Raw genomic sequence first — 20,006 nt, forward strand, 5'->3', positions numbered from 1 at the left:
TTTGTGTTTTACTATCAGGAAAACACACTCTTCTGAATGGAGCCAGAAGACATAGAGCCCCAGTGCCAGTGATTACAATTTGGTGGCCACAAAGGGAGATCCTCTTGCTCACTGAGGATTAGCCCCCTCTCCACCGAGGGAGCAGAGGAGAGAAATACCTAAAGGGAGACATCATGGTCACATTGCTGATGGATTCATCTTCATTTGAAGCTGGCCCTACCTCTCAGCTTTTTAATTATGTGAGTCAAGAAATTCCTTTTCTTGGATAAGCCACTTTAAGTGGAATTTTTGCTTTCACTTTCAAATATAAGCATCCTAGCTCATGTACAACACGCTGCCAAATTGTTTTTCAAAAGAGTTGTCAACATTTGCAATTAGGCAGAAATTATTTTGAACCTATTAGATGAGACAGTTGACAGTTGCTTCTGAGAATTCAGTAATTCAGTATATCAGGGGTCACAATGACTCTAGGATGTTGACTCATTCAGTTTGGACCTTCAATGAGCTATGGAATGGGAAGTGGAGCAATGTCTGTCACCCTCACCCCCACTACCTAAAGGACCAAGTAAATCTTACCAGATGGTGCTGTGAAATTTTTTTTATGTCTGAAAACTTTAAGAGTAATTTTTGCTAGTTTTAAAAATATGAAACAACTCTTGTTCATTACAGAAAAATAAAAATAAATCTATGTTTCAACTATCTATTTTTGTGTAACAAACCATTCCAAAATTTGGCAGCAGCTTAAAATAACAATTTTATTATGCTCCTACATTCTGTGAGTCAAGAATTTGGAAAGGGAATGAGGGGGGTGGGCACTGGCATGTATTTGCTCCACCAGGGAACCTCAGCTAAGATGACCAAAGGCTGGGGTTGACTTGATTGCTGGGGGCAGGATCATCTGGAGATGTCCTCACTCACATGTCTGGCAGTCATTCAGGACCTCAGCCTGGGCCATTGGCTGGAATACCTACATATGACCTGTCTATGTGGCCTGGGCTTGCTCATAGCATGACTACCTTGGACTCCTTGCAAGGAAGCTCAAGGCTCCAAGGCTTGTACATCAAAATAACTAGCTAAAGCCTCCTGGCCTTTGATATCCTAGCATTCAAAGTCACATAGCGTCACTTTTCCAGCACTCCAGTGGACATTTAGTCACTATGGTCACTCCAGATTCAGTGGGAGAAGACGGAGACCCCATTTTTTGCTGAAAGGAGCATCAAAGATCAACTTGCGGGCCTATTTTTAAATACCCCAGGATTCCAGCAAAGAGAGGACAATAAGCAACAATGCAACCCTGCCCACCCAGAGATCATCACAATCAACATCTTCATGTAAACTTTTCTGGATACTGCTTTGTCGTTGATTTTTATAAAGCTGAAATAGTTTTAGTGGAGACTCTAAAGTGAGTGGAGACTCACTTTCTTTTACTTGAAAGTGAGAGAAACCCAATTCAAACTAATGTAAGCAATAAAGGAAATATATTGGCTCATAGAACTGAAAAATCTCAAGGGGCTGTCTTCAGGAACAGGTGGATCCAGGAGCTCAATAATATCATGGATCTGTCCCATTCTCCCTCTTGGCTTTGCTTTCTCTTGGTTTGTTTCATCTGAAGCAGGTTCTCCCACATGGTGGCAAAGAGGGATCTGACAGCTCTTAGCATGCATGGTTTTTAGAACTTATGCCTGCAGAAAGAGAGGTGTTTCCCTCCTGAGAGGTTTACCATCATCCTAGGATCCTTCATTGACCTAGCTTGAGTCATAAGCCCAGGGGGTACACTAATGACATGGCTTGCCCAAGAATATCTTGAAGAGATGAAAAGCTCATATCCGCACACAGTTTTGTCCCTTGCTTTTTTCAATTAACTTTATATTTAGGCCAGTAGATACACTTCCAACATTTAGAATGATTGCTTTTTAGTCCTATGTGTGGATGTACCATTATTCATTTAATTAAATACCTATTGTTGAACAGTTAGCTAGTTCCCATTTTTCACTGCAACAATCAGCACAGTATGCCTTTCAACTAAACCTTTGCCAACATCTACTACATATTATTTCTAGACATGGAATTGTAAAGTCAAAAGACAAGCGTGTTTTTAATGCTTATAATGCTGTTTGTCAAGTTGTCTTCAAGAAAAGTTGTAACAATTTATACTCCCACGTATGTGATTTAAGATGGCTGATCTCCCCTTGTCCATACCTATACTAGGTATTAACACTTGAAAAACAAAATATGTGCCAAACAAACTAAATAATATTGTGTGATTTTGATTTGTCTCTCTTTTTTTTTTTTTTTTTTGAGACTGAGTCTTGCTCTGTCACACAGGCTGGAATGCAGTGGCGTGATCTCAGCTCCCTGCAACTTCTGCCTCCTGGGTTCAAGCGATTCTCCTGCCTCAGCCTCCCGAGTAGCTGGGACTACAGGTGCATGCTAACACTCCTGGCTAATTTTTTGTATTTTTAGTAGAGATGGGGTTTCACCATGTTAGCCAGGATGGTCTCAATCTCCTGACCTCGTGATCTGCCTGCCTTGGCCTCCCAAAGTGCTGGGATTACAGGCGTGAGCCACCGCACCCTGCCACTTTTCTTTTGTTGCTAGTGAGGCTCAATGAATTTCAATTCCTTCTGTACAAATTGTATTTCCTAATAGAGAAGCAAAACACTGGTTAGAGAGAACTGGCTCAAGGCTCACACGCCCAGTCCTGAGAGACAACAGGGAATAACAAGTGTTCTAATTATAGTGATCATTTAAATAATAGTAGCTGCCACTTATAGAGCATCTACTATATCAAGCATTGTGTCCATTCCCATCCACTCATCATTGTGTTTCACTTCCTCGGATGCCATCCATTCAGGTTCCCTTTTGCAGATGGACAGCGTTGCTCAGACCCCAGCTTTATAGCTATAAAGTCCTCTCCATGATTTCTGCAAAGGGATTTTCTTTACTGTGCCCTCTGCAGGAATGTCTCTGTTACATCCCTATCTACTCAGCCTCTTCCCTTATCTGTCCAGGAACTCCACCCACACTGAGCCTTTTGTGAGTTTTGTCAACTTGATTAAACTCTTGGGAGCTGCAGTAAGTAGGCAAGAGGCTTACACACACTGTCTGACCACCTTCATTCTTCCCCGTTGCCTCCCTCTCTCTCATGAGCAACATACATTCCCCTCGCCATCTGCACAGCAGCATGGGAATCACCTTTGGCGGTTTTATTCCCTGAAAGGGTTGGGTGCATGTCTCTCACCCTCCACAAGCTTATCAAAGTATTTTTTCCAAACATAGGGGGAAAAAAAAGAGAAAACAAAATGTTCTCTCTGGCTTTTAACATCTATAAATAAGGTAGGGTGCTAATGCTGCTCCATTTTGTAGATGAGAAAACTGAGGCTGGCAGAAATAAGACAATTTATCCAAGGTCCTAAGAACTTCTAAGGGATGCTGCCCTGGCAACAAGAACTACCTACTTGCCCTAAACGTGCAGTTCATCTTCTTGCCCCCCTGCCTTCTCTCCTGCTGTTTCCCTGCTGCTCACTGACTGCACCACAGTCTCCATTATCTCAAAGTCTGCTGCACGAAAAGACCATATCCTCATCCTTCAACCCAGGAAACAGAGCTCAGCATATAAGGGTCGGAGAGGTCAGACACACACACACACACACACACACACACACACACACACACACATCGTCATCATGGAATGTAAGGCAGTTGTGACCGTAAGACCTTACCCTCCAGCATCTCCAGCACTCAGTCTTGAGAACACGGAGACCTGGGGCAGCTCTGGAGTGGGACACAGCTGCCTGGGCCATGGGTAGAGATCAGCTTGTACCAAGGCTGATGACTGACTCATTCACCCAGACACGTTTCCATTTCCTCAGCTCAGGCAGCTCCTAATGCAAAGCTGAAAATTCTCCTCTGCCTCATTGTGTGCCTGCTCTTGGAGGCGGGGGCTTTGGGTAGGTTTCTGAAGAGCAATTATGCTTATTACTGGTTAGGATTTCAGAAACCTTCTCTGTTTGCTGAGTGCATTAATTCTCAGCTCTTTCCATCACTCATTTTTCCTGACAGCCCCATTTTGCAGGTGTAAATGTGCAGATGGAGAGCAATGGAGAAAGCCTGTACAAAAAAAACAAAGATGGGGAACAGAGAGTCAAGGATGGAAAGAGCGATTCCTAAGGACATTATTGGTGTCCGTGGCGTTCCCAAGGCATCACTGTGGACGCCTCAATTACGTGAACCAATAAATTTCCTCCTTTCCTTAAACCAATTTGAGGCGAATTTCTCTCATATGCAATCATAAGGCTTCTGACTACTATGCCTCTTAGATGTGGCATGTTTAAAAACAAAACAAAAATGTTTTTATTGCATTTTAATTTGTTTTTACAAAATATAGACTCATTTTAAAACTGAAACCCTGTAAAACTGTATATGCTATGGATTTACAGCTAAGCATAACCAGTGAAACACAGTTACCTCTGTGCCCCTCCACACTCTCACTATAATTTAAGAGATCAAAGAGATGACCCACAGGATAAGGAGAAGGACAGAGAAGACAACAGCAATGAAACCTCAGTGATGCTATGCAGCAAATGGACCAATGGAAACTGACTTAGCAGATCTAAGAAAGCTGAAACCTATGCAGGCAGTATAGAACCAGAAAATTCATCTAATTTATGCTATGGATCCCCACAAAGCTCAGGAATTGGCAGTGTGCTGTGCCTCTTAAAAAAAGGTACGGTTGAAGCAAGAGGCTCCGGCCTTGAGGTGTTCCATCCCAAAACAGGGAAAGAGCTGAGTTACGTGAAAGGTATCACTTAAAGGCTGAGGCCTCATTCTCCTCTCTACTGTGACAGACTCAGGCTTTTACCCCACCAGTCGGAAAGATTCCACTCTGGGGAAAATGAGCAGCCCCAGAGAGAAGACCCAGAGATACTCATAGCTAGGGCTTACCCTGAGCAAATAGCCCAGCTACTATAGATTAGGTCTTTCTCAGCCAACACCTCTCTCTTACGTATTTATTAATATGTACAGTAGCTCAAAAAGAAGGAAGGTTGTAATTGCATGCACGGTTCTGCCACTTGCTTTTTAAATTTAATTATGTACTATGGGTACATCCATATCTATCCATGTCAGTAATTAGGTGCAGTGGAGTTATATGTACGAAGAATAGGATTTTCACACTGTTTCCAAGTATCAACCTAAGGGTTATTTATTTACAGAGGTGGGAGGGTCCGGATCTGATGACCACTGCTTAGCCAAGGGATTGAATTTAGCATCACCAGTGAGGGACAAGGGACAAACTGATACGACATGCCTTTCTGTGTGAGGTGCTAACAAGGACATGACATCACTTCAGAGCCATTGCCACCAATCTAATCAGGAAGAAGCAATCAGATGGATCCAAAGCATGAGATATTCTCCTCGACTCTTCAAATATATTAGTGTTATGGGGATGGGGGGCACTGGGAAAAGGCTAGGGAACTGTTCTAGGTTGAAGGCAACTACAGAGATATGACATCTAATTGTAGGGCATGGTCCTGGGTTGAATCCTAGATGGGAAAGAAACTAGCTGAAAAGGACATTTGGGAGACAGTTGGGAAAATTTGAGTATAGAATGTGGATTCAAATATAGAATGTAGCGAATGTATGGTATTAGCCTTGAATTTCCTGAGTGTGGTGCAAATGTGACAAAATGTTGAAGGACTGGTGAATCTGGGTGAAGGATATATGGGTATTCATTGAACTTGTCTTGAACTTTTCTGAGGTTTGAGATTTTTTTAAAAAATAAAAAGCTAGGAAAGAAGAGAGTTGGCCTCTGAAATGTGCTCCACCCAAACCATTTGGGCAGGTGACTCAACTTCTCCAAGTGTCATTTCTTCCTCTGTAAAAGGGAGATAATAATAGAACCTACCTCATGAGGCTGTTGACTTAAATGAAATAATGCCTGCAAAGTGCGTATCATAGTTCCTAGTAAATGTTAACTGTCATTATCATCTGCCTCACTCTCTTTAATGGATGTATAATTCCATTGTCTTCAGTTTCTCTTCATTTGGCAGCAAAAGTCATCACCCAGCTAATGAGCTCTGTGGTTTTCTCGTCAGTGCAAGACAAGGTGGTCACAATTTGTGCTGTCTGCTACTGCTTGGAGCAAAACGAGGTCTTGCTCTGACTGTTGACTTTGGATGCCTGACTGTGGACACCTGTGGTTTAGAGCCCCTTTCCCTACCTCCCTAGGGAAACAGAACCCCTTTCTCTGTGTGTGGAACACATTAAATGTGGTTCTCCACCACCACAGCGGTAGCTACTCACCCAGACCTGGACAAAGTTCTCTTTTTGCCTGGCCATAGTGGTTACTTTAAGGATAAGCATCATCTCAGACAGTCATCTCTGGGAGATATTTGCCAGCACAATCTGGAATACCCATGATGAACCAGAAATACACAAGTAGGTGAAGCCTAGTCCTGGTCCCAGGGAATCCTTGGGCCTAGAAAGGGGAGACAGACAATATGCAGATCCAACTCCCCAGGACTCCAAATCCCAAAAGTACTCCAAAAGAATCAATACTTTTTCACCTCTCTGTCACCTTCAAATGAGGCACCAAAATTGAACTTCTCAGAAACTTGCTTTATCTGCAAGGGCAAAGATTTAAGGTTCACTCTGAAACACCTGGAGGAGCAATTTTCTTCCAATTACCACTGGTTTCTCATCAACACCATTCCTCCTGGGGGCCATTTATAGAGGGGAGATAGTACCAGATGATAATGTCAGGGAACCGGCACTATTAAATAACTTCTGGAAATCCCCAAGGTTTAATGATAATTCTGTTCCTTTTAACTCCTAACTTCTTCCTCTTCTTTTTTTAAGCACTCTCCAGTTATTTCGTTTTATTGTGTTTAGGCCATCCTTTGACGCAAATAGGACGAATATAGTCATATCCATCTCTCTAATCGCAGAGGGTGGTTCAGTTCACAGAGGAGAGCAGTCTCTGGCATCAGACTGCCTGCATTCCCTCTTGGCTCTGTCAATGAGCAGCTTTGTAACCAGTGACTCTGCATCTCTAGGTTTCAGTTCCCTCATCTGTAAAATGGGGGTAAAAAGTACCTACCGCATAACGCTGTGGTAAGACCAAGATAAAATAATGAATGCAATGCAAGACCTGGCACATAGTAAGTGCTCAATAAGTATCAGCTTTTATTATTATTATAGGCAGTCCAGGGGTGAAATGTAGACAAACAATTACAAAGAGCTGCTAGGTAGAAGCACAGCACTAGACACCGAGGCAGATCCAAAGAAAATTGTCCCTGCTCTCAAGGCTCTCACAACTAAGTTGGGGAAAGAGAAAAAATGCAGGGGTAAACAAAACAAAAATGAAAGCAATTAGAAAAGAGTCCCCTGTAAGGGATGTTCAAGGTGACTCCAATAGTTAGACACACAGTAGAGGCATTTGGGTGAGATCCGCAAGGCAAGGACAGCAACCAGTTCATCTCTGTGGCTGGGCATCAGCATAGAATCAAGCCCAAGGAGATGCTCAGGTGAATGGCTATATAAATGCTTAAGTGTTCAGAATGGGAAAATGTGTTAAAAGACACACGTGGTTTGAGAAGTGTCTTGCCACATTCTCACGGCGAAGTAATGTTAGAGGGTCATAGAGCTGGCCTGATCTAGAATCCAGGTCTGCCTGACATCAAAGCTCCCAATCTTTCAATGACATCCTGTTGCCCTCATTGATTTATCTCTAAATCTCTACAAATTCTGAAGTATAATAGGTGTCCACTCCATATTGATGGAGAGGATGGAAGGATAAGTAGATGGTGTTTGGTGAAGAGAGAGATTGACTGATGGTGAATGAGTAGTAGGTAAGTGGGTGGATAGGTGGATAGTAGATGAATGGATGGACAGTGGATAGATGCGTAAGGAATGGTGGGTGGGTAGGTGGATAGTAGATGAATGGATGGACAGTGGATAGATGCGTAAGGAATGGTGGGTGGATAGGTGGATAGTAGATGAATGGATGGACAGTGGATAGATGCGTAAGGAATGGTGGGTGGATAGGTGGATAGTAGATGAATGGATGGACAGTGGATAGATGATGCATAAGGAATGGTGGGTGGATAGGTGGATAGTAGATGAATGGATGGACAGCGGATAGATGCGTAAGGAATGGTGGGTGGATAGGTGGATAGTAGATGAATGGATGGACAGTGGATAGATGCATAAGGAATGGTGGGTGGATAGGTGGATAGTAGATGAATGGATGGACAGTGGATAGATGCATAAGGAATGGTGGGTGGATAGGTGGATAGTAGATGAATGGATGGACAGTGGATAGATGCGTAAGGAATGGTGGGTGGATAGGTGGATAGTAGATGAATGGATGGACAGTGGATAGATGATGCGTAAGGAATGGTGGGTGGATAGGTGGATAGTAGATGAATGGATGGACAGTGGATAGATGCGTAAGGAATGGTGGGTGGATGAATTGTAGGTGGATGGCTAGTTGAGAAATGAGTGGATGGTGGGGAGATGGGTGGATGGTGGGTAGATGGTCAAAGGCACAAAATTGGATGGACAGTAGACCAGAGTAAAGTGGGAATAAAGAAGCAGCCACATATAGTCAGGTACTTAAGAGCCCAGTTATCTCTTGTTAAAATAACAGCTACTTAATGCTATTCAATAAGTACTATAATTCAATAAGTGCTTATGTGCCAGAGCCTGTGCTAAGCTCTTTACAGAGATCACCTCCTCCAATCCTCAGAAAAATCCCAAGGTCGTTATTATTATACCCATAAGGGAACTGGAGCTTAAGGAGGCAAGTCTCCAAGTTGCTTGGCAAGTAGTAGGCAGATTCAGTGCTCAGACTCAAACTGCTCAAAACTCCAAGCTGCTCTTAACGTTTGTGCCAAATAGCAGTGATTGACTTTCTTCTTCCCAGCAGAAGTTCATAATACAAATCAGGAATCAGGAAATATTTCCCAGGGAAGGAGACACCTGAGCCGAGTCTTAAACACCAACAGAAGAAAGGGCTTTCAAGGCAGAAAGAACAGAGAGCCTAGCACCAAGACATGTAAGAATGGGGCCGAAATGAAGACAAGGCTGGACAGGTAGGCTGGGAGCAAATCATGAAGGCCCTTGGGTGCCACATATAGAACAATTAATAACAATATTGTGAGTCGAGAATGCTGCCAAGTCCGTTTACTTGTATTATCTCATCTAATTCTCTCAACTATCTGAGAATAACTGCTACTATGAACCCATTTTGCAGCTGAGGACACTGATCCTCCAAAAGATTCTGTACCTTGCTGAATGTCACACAGCTAGTAAGTGGCAAAGCCACGACATGAGCCCAGGTCTCTCTGACTCCATACTCCATGCTCTTAACCACCAAGCTGTACTGCCCTATGTCAGCTTGAACTTTATCCATTCCACAAGGGTTTGGATTCATTCTGTCTAGTGGGAAGCCATCAAAATCTTTGAATCAGCAATAATCTGATAAAGTGTGTGCTATTAGAAGTATCCTCTCCGATGACTCTGGAAGTTGGACAGAGGAAGACAAGGCTGGTGTCTTCTGTAAGCCCCCCTTTGACTGGCCTCTTCTGCAAGCCTGCCTTTGCCCAGATAGCCTGCATCCCTCCTTCCAGACCCTGGAGCCCATTCACTAAATGGGAGGCCAAGATCTGCTGTGTGATCTTAAGCAGGACCTGACCCTCGCTGGGCCTCAGCTTTCTTAGGTGAAATAAGAAGAGACTGGGCTCACACATCCTTAAGAATCTCTCCAGCTCTGACATTATAGCTTCCCTCTGATGTTCTCTGGGACTGTGCAGCTAAATGTACCACTTTTAGCCACTTAGCCTCAGGAAAGTTGACATCTGCATTTTTTTTTCACTACCATGAATTTTCGATGGCTCTTCCTCCCAATATAAAGCTTTTGTTCTCCCAGCCCTCAGATGTCATCATCAGCTTGTCTCTGCAGAATCCTCTTCAAGACACCTTTGCCTTCCAGAGCCACAGCTCCAAGGGCGAAGCTATTTGTAAGCCCCTGACAGTGTGTAATCACTGATTGCGTGTAGCTGAGGAGTTGTCAACAAGTAGCATGATGCCGGAGGTTGGCTCTTGAAATGCCAGCAGGGGTGTCAACTGCCACTTGCTGGAGACACTGGAGAAGGTTTGCATTCCATTTAAATGTGGCCCAAGAACTAAACTGGGGAGAGGGGAGACTAACTGTAAACAAAATGGGGAACATGACCTCCGGCCCTGCCCTGAAAAGCATTCAGGTTGGACTGGTCCTGCCAGTGCTGATGGAAGGGCAGGCACTATTGTGAGCAGTGGGCAATATAGTGTGGTATTTGTAGGTGTGGATGTTAAAGCCAGACTGCCTGGGTTCAAAGCCCAGCTCCAATCCTTACGGGAGCTGCAACCTTGGGCAAATTATTTAACATCTCGGTGCTTCAGTTTCCCCATCTGGAAAATGGGGATATTGTGGGTTTAAGTGAGGCGTTGTGTGTGACATCATTAGAACAGTACCAAGCACATAGTAAATGCTCAATAAGATATTGGCTGCTATTATTATTAGGACTCTAGGGGCAGTGAGAGGCCCCACTGACCTGAAGAAGTAAGCATATCATAAGGTAGTAGTCCAAATTGTGGTCCACAGGTTCACCAGGGAACTTACTAGAAATGCAAATCCTCACACCCCATCCAGCCCCACTGAATTAGAATCTCTGGTGGTGGGAGCCATAAATCTGGATTTTAATGAGCCCTCTGGGTGATGTGATGCCAGAGGCATCCCTCCATCCCTCCTAAACCACTCCTCATGGGCCACTTCCCTCAGAGGGAGAAAGATGGCAGCACTGGCTGTGGGACATACGGTGGATCTTTTTCTTTACCTGTGCCTCACTTTTTCCACTGTAAAATGGGGTAAAAATACAGGGCTGTTGTTAGGAGTCAGTGAAATAAGGGATAGGACAAGCTGAATATCCCATCCCATCTCTGTTTTATCTTCTCAGAAGACCTTAGGAAAATGTCCCTAGGATGAGAGGCAGGCCCCAGCAGACTCAACAACTGGCCCAGCCATCTGTAAACATGGGGGCAGGGGGCTTCAGACCTGGTGACCAAGGGAGGGAAAACGGGTAGGGATCACCAGGACTTAAATCTTGGCTTTGGCAGAGCAACAGAGGCAATTTACTTCCCCTCCCTGAGACTTTCTGTAAAATGAAAACAATCATAGTTCCATTCAGGGTTGTTAAGACAACTAAATGAAATCTCTTGCCCAAGAGAACCTTATTAAGCACCTACCCATGCAGGCTGTGTTCTGGCCCTGAAGGTACAGTAGTGAATAAGACATGCTCCCTGCCATGGCAGAGCTGACGCTCTAATGAGGCAGACACATATTCAATACCTCATTATAAAATTAATTATCTTCTTACAATTGTGATAGATACATGGTGACCTAACAGGGACCCACCTAAAATGGGAGGTTAAGGAAGGGTGAAGGCGTGACGGTCAAGAGCAAGAATTCAGTGGGCAGAGTTGGAAGGTCAGGGGTGATATTCAGTTAGAAGCAATAGCACATATGAAAGATGGGAATGAGCATCAGCAATTGCAGGACTTTTTTTTTTTTTTTTTTTGAGACAGAGTCATGCTCTGTCATGCTCTGTCGCCCAGGCTGGAGTGCAGTGCTCCAGCCTGGATCACTGCAACCTCTGTCGCCCAGGTTCAAGTGATCCTTGTACCTCAGCCACCCAAGTAGCTGGAATTACAGGCGTACACCACCATGTCCGGCTAATATTTATATTTTTAGTAGAGACAGGGTTTTGCCATGTTGGCCAGCTGGTCTCGAACTCCAGACCTCAAGTGATTTGCCTGCCTCGGCCTCCTAAAATGTTGGGATTACAAGCATGAGCCACTGCACCCAGCTGACAATTGCCAAATCTTCAAGGCCACCTTGAGAATTTTGAGCAATAAGAAGCAATCAGAGGATTTTCAATAGGGGAGTGGCATGACTAAATTTGAATTGTTAAAAAAAACATTCCTGGGATGGGTGCAGTGGCTCAATGTCTGTAATCCCAGAACTTTGGGAGGCCAAGGTGGGTGTATCACCTGAGGTCAGGAGATCGAGACAAGCCTGGCCAACATGGCAAAACCCCGTCTCTACTAAAAATACAAAAATTGGCCAGGTGTGGTGTGAGCGCCTGTAGTCCCAGCTACTTGGGAGGCTGAGGCAGGAGAATCACTTGAACCTGGGAGGCAGAGGTTGCAGTGAGCCAAGATCATGCCACTGCACTCCGGTCTGGGTGACAGAGCAAGACTCTGTCTCAAAAAAAAAAAATTCCTATTTTTAAAAAGAATCAACCTTATAAAGGGTTGGTGATGATATGGAGCAACTGAAACTCTCATATGCTGCCGGTGGAAACACAAAATGGCACAGCTACTTTGAGGAATAGTTTGGCAGTTTTGTATGAAGTTAGAAATACCCTGAAACCAGCAATCCCACTTCTAAGTATCTACTCAACTGAAATTAAATGTATGTTCATGTGACTGAGTACCCTCATTTTTCTAAGAGATAATTTAATAATTTTTTCTCTGTCTCTTCTTTTCTCCTTTTCCCCACTTCCTACTTAGCCCTTTAGAAATGAAAATATAGCTTTCCTTCCCCTTCACCAGACACTCACTACAAGGCAAGTTCACCTGCAACTATGTGCTTAGGAGCTCCAGAAAGGAACTCTCACCCACTAGGAGGTTACCTTGAGAGGTAACAGTCAATTACAACCCAAAGTATGCCTGCCCACAAAAACATCAGCAGTCACCAGCTTGACAGCCCGGTAGATAAGGCACTAAGCTAACACGAAGACCCCCTAGCCGCTCATTTCCCCCTACCCCTCCTCATGCTATTCATGTTAGGTCCCCTTTAAAAGTGCTCACCTTCTGCTCTAAAAGTAAGTGGTACCCTTAAAGCAGGAAGCCCGTATTTCTTCCCCTAAGCTAGCTTTGGAATAAAAAATCACTTTATACGAGACCTCACTGTTAACTGGACTCTGCAAGTGGCAAGCAACTGAACCAGCATTTCAGTTCCATTCACACACAAGCACAAACTGGAGGTAAATGTTTGTATTAAATAGCAGCTTTACAGAAAATCACCAGAAACCTGGAAACAATTCAGATGTCCATTGACTGGTGAAGGGATAAACAAACTATGTACATCTATTCAATGAAATACTACTATTGAGCCACAGAAAGGAACAAACTACTGATACACACAACAACACAGATGAATCACGTAAGAATTATGCTGCATGAAAGAAGCCAGACTCAAAAGAATCCTACTATGCTACTTTATTTATATGGTAACTTTTAAAAGCCAAAACTGTATGGATAGGAAACAGAGCAATGCTTACAAGGGCCTGGGGGTAGAGGAAGGAGTTGCCTGCAAGGAGCCTCAGGGGAACTTCTCTGGGTGACAGAACTGTACTGTTTATTTTTTAATTTTTAAATTTTAATTTTTAAAATCTTGGAATTGTTCTAAATTTTGATTGTGGTGGTGGTTATGTGACTGCATGTGCTTGTCAAAATTCACAAAACTATACCTCAAAAAAGGTGAATTTTACGCTATATGAATTGCACTTTTTAAAAAGACAACAACTTTGCTTCAGAGAGGAGAACTGATTTGGTTGGAGACCAATTAGAAGACATTTGCAGATAAGAGATGAGATGACGTGTCTGTACTAGGATGTGGCAGTGAGGATAGAGAAGTAGGCAGATCCAAGAGCTATTTAGGAGGTAAACATAATACACAAAATACCATGCAGCATAAGGCTGGCACCTAGTAGGCTCACTCTCAGTTGCTTTCTCTGTCAGTTATATGAGCCATTTGTATCACAGACAACTTCCCAATAGGTATCTGCAACTTCTGCCAATCAAAGCATGCTGTGGCCTTGTAGTTTCAGAAGGGGAAGGCGACAGGGACAATAGTCAGGCAAGTGGGCAGAGGAAACACTGGAGACCCAGTAGAACAGAAATTCATAGGACTGCAGGGCAGACTGGTATTAAGGCACACCTGAGGTATGAACAGGATCTCAGGTGATGGCTGCAGAGAGTCAACCAGCCCCCATCCATGAATAAGGATACCAAGGTAAAGGTGGCAAGTGACTCTGGCAGGCTTGTAGGAGGTTGCCATGACCTCTCCCTGAATCTGCTCGAATTTTCCTTGTCATCTGAGGCTTTGAGCCCCGACTTTAGGACCTCAGAAGAGAGCCATGAATCGTGGGTTAAATTTCAGGTCTAATTATTTCCTCGGGTGACGTCACCCTCAAATCTTGGAGACAGAGATTGAATTCTGTGCAGTGAGACCTGGAATGGGAGTCATTAGACCTGAGTCATCATCCTGGTTCTGACTCTGAGACTATGGGTGACTTATTTTCACTTTCTAGGCTTTGACTTCTTCATTTGAAAAACGAACAAGTTGATCTCTAAGGATTCATCCGGCTTTAAAAATAAGGGTATTCTACTTGAAGGATGTTTATTTTAGCCATCCTAATCCTGCAACATATGTAAATTTTAAAAGTTTACTGAAAGGAATAGAGCAGGATAAAATAAATAGATTAGGAAATTGAGATGAAGAGAAAGTAAGAGGAGGCCAAGGGTTAGAATATAGACTTATCATTTGCTAGAGATGTACCTTATCCTTAACCTGAAGATGAAATTTATGTCCAAGCTTTCTAGCAGCCAAAGCAAATAGATGGCCAAGGGTTGTTAGGGCTGTTCAGCAGAAATTTCTTCAATGGAGGAAATGTTCTACAGCTGCAACGTTCTACTCTAGCAACCACTACCCACATGTGGCTATCGAGCACTTGAAATGTGGCTGGCATGACTGAGGACTGGAATTTTACATACTTACTTAATTTTAATTAATGTAAATTGGAGTAGCCACATGTGGTTATACTGGACATGCAGTGTTAGATAATTTACAATGTTTGTTCCATGTGCCAATTACAAACGTACTGCTTCTCAGCTCCAAAGTCTCCCTTTATTGCCTGGTCTGCAATAATAGAGTTGGGCCTTGTGAAGATTCTTCCTTTGCCAGGCAGCACAATGTTAAGCTTTGACATGAGGGGACACAGAAGAGACACTGAAGGAGAAAGGTGTTTCTCTTCCTTTTCCCAGTGCACTTCTCTCCACAGGCTTTTATGGTTTATGCATCACCTGGTTCTGGAAGTGCAGGCTGCTTTTGCAGGTCCTAGCTCCAGTAGCACATGTGGCTTCTCCAGTGTCTGGCTTCTGCAGTGCATGTGGCTTCTGCAGCACCTGGGTCCAGTCTTGGCTTCAACTTCCAACTCCTAAAAGGCAGGCACCAGTCCCTACAGGGTGCAGCAGCCAGCAGTACCCAAATGCAAGCAGGTTTCCCCAGAACCTCCTTAGGTGACTTCAGAGTGGAATGCCACAGATGAGGTACCTCCCTGTGAACTGCCTCTGGTGGCTCCCCTTTGGGCAGATTTCCAGCAAGTTTCAAGTCACACCATCTCTGCATGGGTGGTCCTCATTGGGATGCAGGAGGGAAGATTTCAGCAAGTCCCGCTGGGGCAGTAGCTTGGACACTGCTCCACTAGTCAGTGAGCCACAGCCATGCCTTCTCCAACAAGGTCTGGATCACAGTGTGGAGCTCGGGGATCGTCCTCGAGCACTCCATCTCAGTCCTAAGAGTAGTGGGTACTCCTCATACCTGCTCTTCCTGCATTCTTTACAGTTCTTCCCTTCTTACCAGCCAATCCCTTATTATGCCAATTCTCTCCTACAGTTAACCGTGTTCATATTAAACTTTCTCTGTTCAAATTACTGTACAGTTTTTATCCCCTAACTAGACTCTGGCTGACATAGGAGTCGTCTCAGGAAATAGATCTGTAAAGATGGGACTTGGGCATTGGTTTGGTCATGCCCTTGGGCTTGAGCACAGTAATGAGCTTCTTACCAATGGGAAATGGGATGCTAGCAATTCATTGCATGCAGTGCCAATTAAACAAGCTACAACCAACTGAAGCAAGTGCCCAGGGAGCCCAGGAGGATGCTCCACTTGATTGTTGCAGCAGTAATGATGACTGTAATGACTGCAGTGTGGAATATATTCTTTTGAGTGGACTTGAATGCTTATAGGGAGAAAATGCCAAACTCAGCTCAAATCATGACCTGAAAACCAGAGAGGTTAAATGAATATTTTATTTCTTATAGATACAAGGCTGATGTTGCTGAAAAAGATAACCAAAATTTAATTGTGTAGATTGCCGAATTATAGTGTCAGTCAGATTCACAAGCTTACTAAGTTGCTCAAATGAAAGTTGATTGGAAAAAAATGGAATCATAAAACTGGAAACAGGGACATCTGGTTGGACCTAGATGAAGTTGATAATCTTGAATCCCAAAATCACTGTGAGCTTCTCTTACCAGTGGAAGTAGCTTGCCCTCTGGTGTATTAGGACACTAGCATTTCTTTGCTTGATAGCCCTGTGACAACCTCATCTGAGGCAAATACCTTGAAAAGGTATGGTCATTCTTTTCCAAACCCACCACGACCACCTTTTGTTGCCACTAGACCTATAACTAGGGTCAAATAACAGTATGCTCCAGGGAGACAGGTACACATTATGACCTTGGAGAAAATAGCTTAAACACCAAAAGAATTGCAAAAATTTGCTAATGTATATCAGCATTAACCTGGGTAACATGTGTGAGTATGGAATTGAAAGGTGTTAGACCAAGTAGGGTAGATTATAACACTATAGTGAGCAAATTCACTGATGTAAGTGAACTTACTAGTGACTGGATTTGGGGGAGAGCGTGAGAATGTCATACTTTTAAGGAGGATAGCTCTAACTTGTATGGACCTCATGTTACTGGAAGCGTCTCTAACTGCTTTCTTGGTTGTTGACTAAAACTTGGGCTCAACGGTGACTTACACTGAATGATATTGAGATGCCAGAACTTCCCTAAAATTACACAGAGGAAGAAATTCAAAGGCTTAGGGAGACCAGAAGTTTTGCCTGGATGTATCACATGCAACCTGCCCACTCACCTGCCAACTGTCTTCATAAGAAAGCCCAGCAGACACTCACTTGACTAAGGCAATGAGAAATACTAGCTTTGATTATTTCCCAGGTGGAAATACTTCAATCAGAGAATGCAAAAATGATTCCATTGAATTGGAAGGTGAGGCTGTCACTTGGCCATTTTGGGACTCTTTATGCCACTGAATCAATAAGCAGAAAAGGGGGTTATTCTGTGGGTTGGAATGATTGATCCTGATTAACAAGAGAAAACTGGATTGCTGCTGCCACAAAGTGGGGACAAGAAGATCTATGCCTGGAATGCAGTGGATTCTATGGATCGCCTCTTAGTGTGTCCATGCCCAATAATAAATATTAAGATAAAACTATAGCAACCTGAAAAAAGGCAGAATAATTGAGGACTCAGGCCATTTGAGAAGGAAGGTTTGGATTGCCCCATCAAATAAGGAAACCCAACTAACTGAGGCTCTGTTGGAGAGCAAAGGAAACACAAAGTGGGTAGTAGAGGCTAGGCGTGGTGATTCACACCTGTAATCCCAGCATTTTAGGAGGCTGAGATGGGTGGATCGCTTGAGCTCAGGAGTTTGAGACCAGTCTGGGCAACATAGTGAGGCCCAATCTCTACAAAAAAATTAAAAATTAGCCAGGTATAGTGGCATGTGCTTGTAGTCCTAGCTACTCGGGTTGCTGAGGTGGAAGATCGCTTGAGTCTGGGAGGTCAAGGCTGCAGTAGCTGTGACTGCACCACTGTGCACTCCAGCCTGGAAAACAGAGCAAGACCTTGTCTGAGGGGTGGGTAACAGAAGAAGGAAGCCATGGATATCAGCTATGACCTCATGACCTATTACAGAATCAAGGCCTGTAGCAGCTCTGCAAATGCTCTCTTTGCTTGTTATAAGAATGTGCTAACTACTTTATTCTTTTTCTTCTTATTTTTGTTTTATATTATACAAGTTTTTGAAGCTTAATTTTATAATTTAGCCTTTAGATAACAGAATATTCGGTGGTACTATAACAGATTGAAAGACAATTAATATATCCAGCAATGGATATAATGACTGTCAGGATGGTGCAGTGCCTCATTTTGGGGAGAAGGTGAGAACTGCTTACTAATGTAAGGAGGATAGTTATATCTTGTTAGATGGGAAGAGGAATTGTTTTATTATATGAGACTCTAAATGTGTGTATAGGGTGCACATGTAAGCCGAGTAGCTGTGGTGACACATGCTAAGGCGATCCCCAATAAGTAAGGGCTTTGTATATCATCACTTCCCCCCTTAAATGTAGGCAAAACCTGTGACTTACTTCTAGCCAATAGAATACAGCAAAGGTGATAAGATAGTAACTCCCATGATTATATTATGCGATATAAGTCTCCATTTTAGCAGATTTAAGCCAGAGGGTCCTGTGCTGGCTTTTAAGAAGCTGCCGTGTGGCGGGCGGAGGGCTATGAGAAGACCTGTGACAGGGCCACGTGGCAAGGTACTATGAGTGACCTCTAGGACCTGAGAGTGACCCGCAGTTGACAACCAGCAAGAAAATGGGGACCTCAGATCTACAATCACAGGGAACTGAATTATGCTCCCAACTACATGAGCTTGGAAAGGGATTCCAAGCTCCAGAAAGGACCACAACCTAGAAGACACCTGGACTGCAACCTGATGAGAGCCTGAGCAAGAAACCCAGCTAAGCCAAGCCCAGACTCCCAACCCACGAAAACTAAGGTCATACGTGTACGTTTGGTTTTTTGTTTTGGTTTGGCTTGGATTTTTTTGTTTGTTTTTAAGTGTACAATTCAGTGGTTTTTAGTATATTCACAATGATGTGCAACTGTCACTACTATTTAATCCCAGAATATTTCCATCATTTCCCACCAAATAACACCATACCTTTTAATTTTTCCCAGCACCCTTCTCTTGGTAACCACTAATTTACTTTTTGTCTCTATAGATTTGACTATGCTGGACATTTTATGTAAATAGAATCATACAATATGTGGGCTGTTGTGGCTGGTTTCCTCCACTTAACATGAGGTTTTCAAGGTTTATCCATGTTGCAGCACGTGTTAGCATTTCACTCATTTTAATGGCTGAATAATAGGCCTTTATGAGCATGCCACATTTTGTTTATTCATTCATCAGTTGATGAACATTTAGGTTGCTTCCACTTTTTGATGGAACATTCAATCATTTGACCAGTCATCTACCAATTTTTGTGTGGATACATGTTTTTAATTCTCTTGGGTATATACCCAGGAGTATAATTGCTAGATCACATGGCAACTCTCTGTTTAACATTTTGAGGAATTGCCAGATAGTTTTCCAAACTGGCTGCATCATTTTACATTTCCACCAACAATATGTGAGGGTTCCAATTTCTCCACATGCTCAACACTTGTCATCTGTCTTTTTTATTACAACCACCCTAGTGAATGTAAAGTGATATCTCATCATAATTTTGAAATTTGAAAATCTCCCTAATGTCTAATGATGTTTAGCAACTGACTTTGCCCATTTTTAAATTGTTTCTTTATTGTTGAGTGGTAAAGGTTTTTTGTTTGTTTGTTGTTGTTGTTTGTTTATTTTTGTTTTTGTTCTTGAGACACAGTTTCACTCTTGTTATCCAGGCTGGAGTGCAATGTCATGATCTCAGCTCCCTGCAACCTTCGCCTACTAGATTCAAGCAATTCTCCTGCCTCAGCTTCCCAAGTAGCTGGGATTGCAGGCACGTGCCACCATGCCCGGCTAATTTTGTATTTTTAGTAAAGATAGGGTTTTACTATGTTGGTCAGGCTGGTCTTGAACTCCTGACCTCAGGTGATCCACCCACCTCGGCCTCCCAAACTGCTGGGACTACAGGTGTGAGCCACTGCGCCTGGCCAAGAGTTATTTCTATATTCTGATACCAGGCTTTTATCAATTACATGATTTGTAAATATGTTCCCTCATTCTGTTGGTTGTCATT

Source organism: Pan troglodytes, chromosome 21 (genome assembly GCF_028858775.2).
Source record: "Pan troglodytes isolate AG18354 chromosome 21, NHGRI_mPanTro3-v2.0_pri, whole genome shotgun sequence".
Taxonomy (NCBI): Eukaryota; Metazoa; Chordata; class Mammalia; order Primates; family Hominidae; genus Pan; species Pan troglodytes.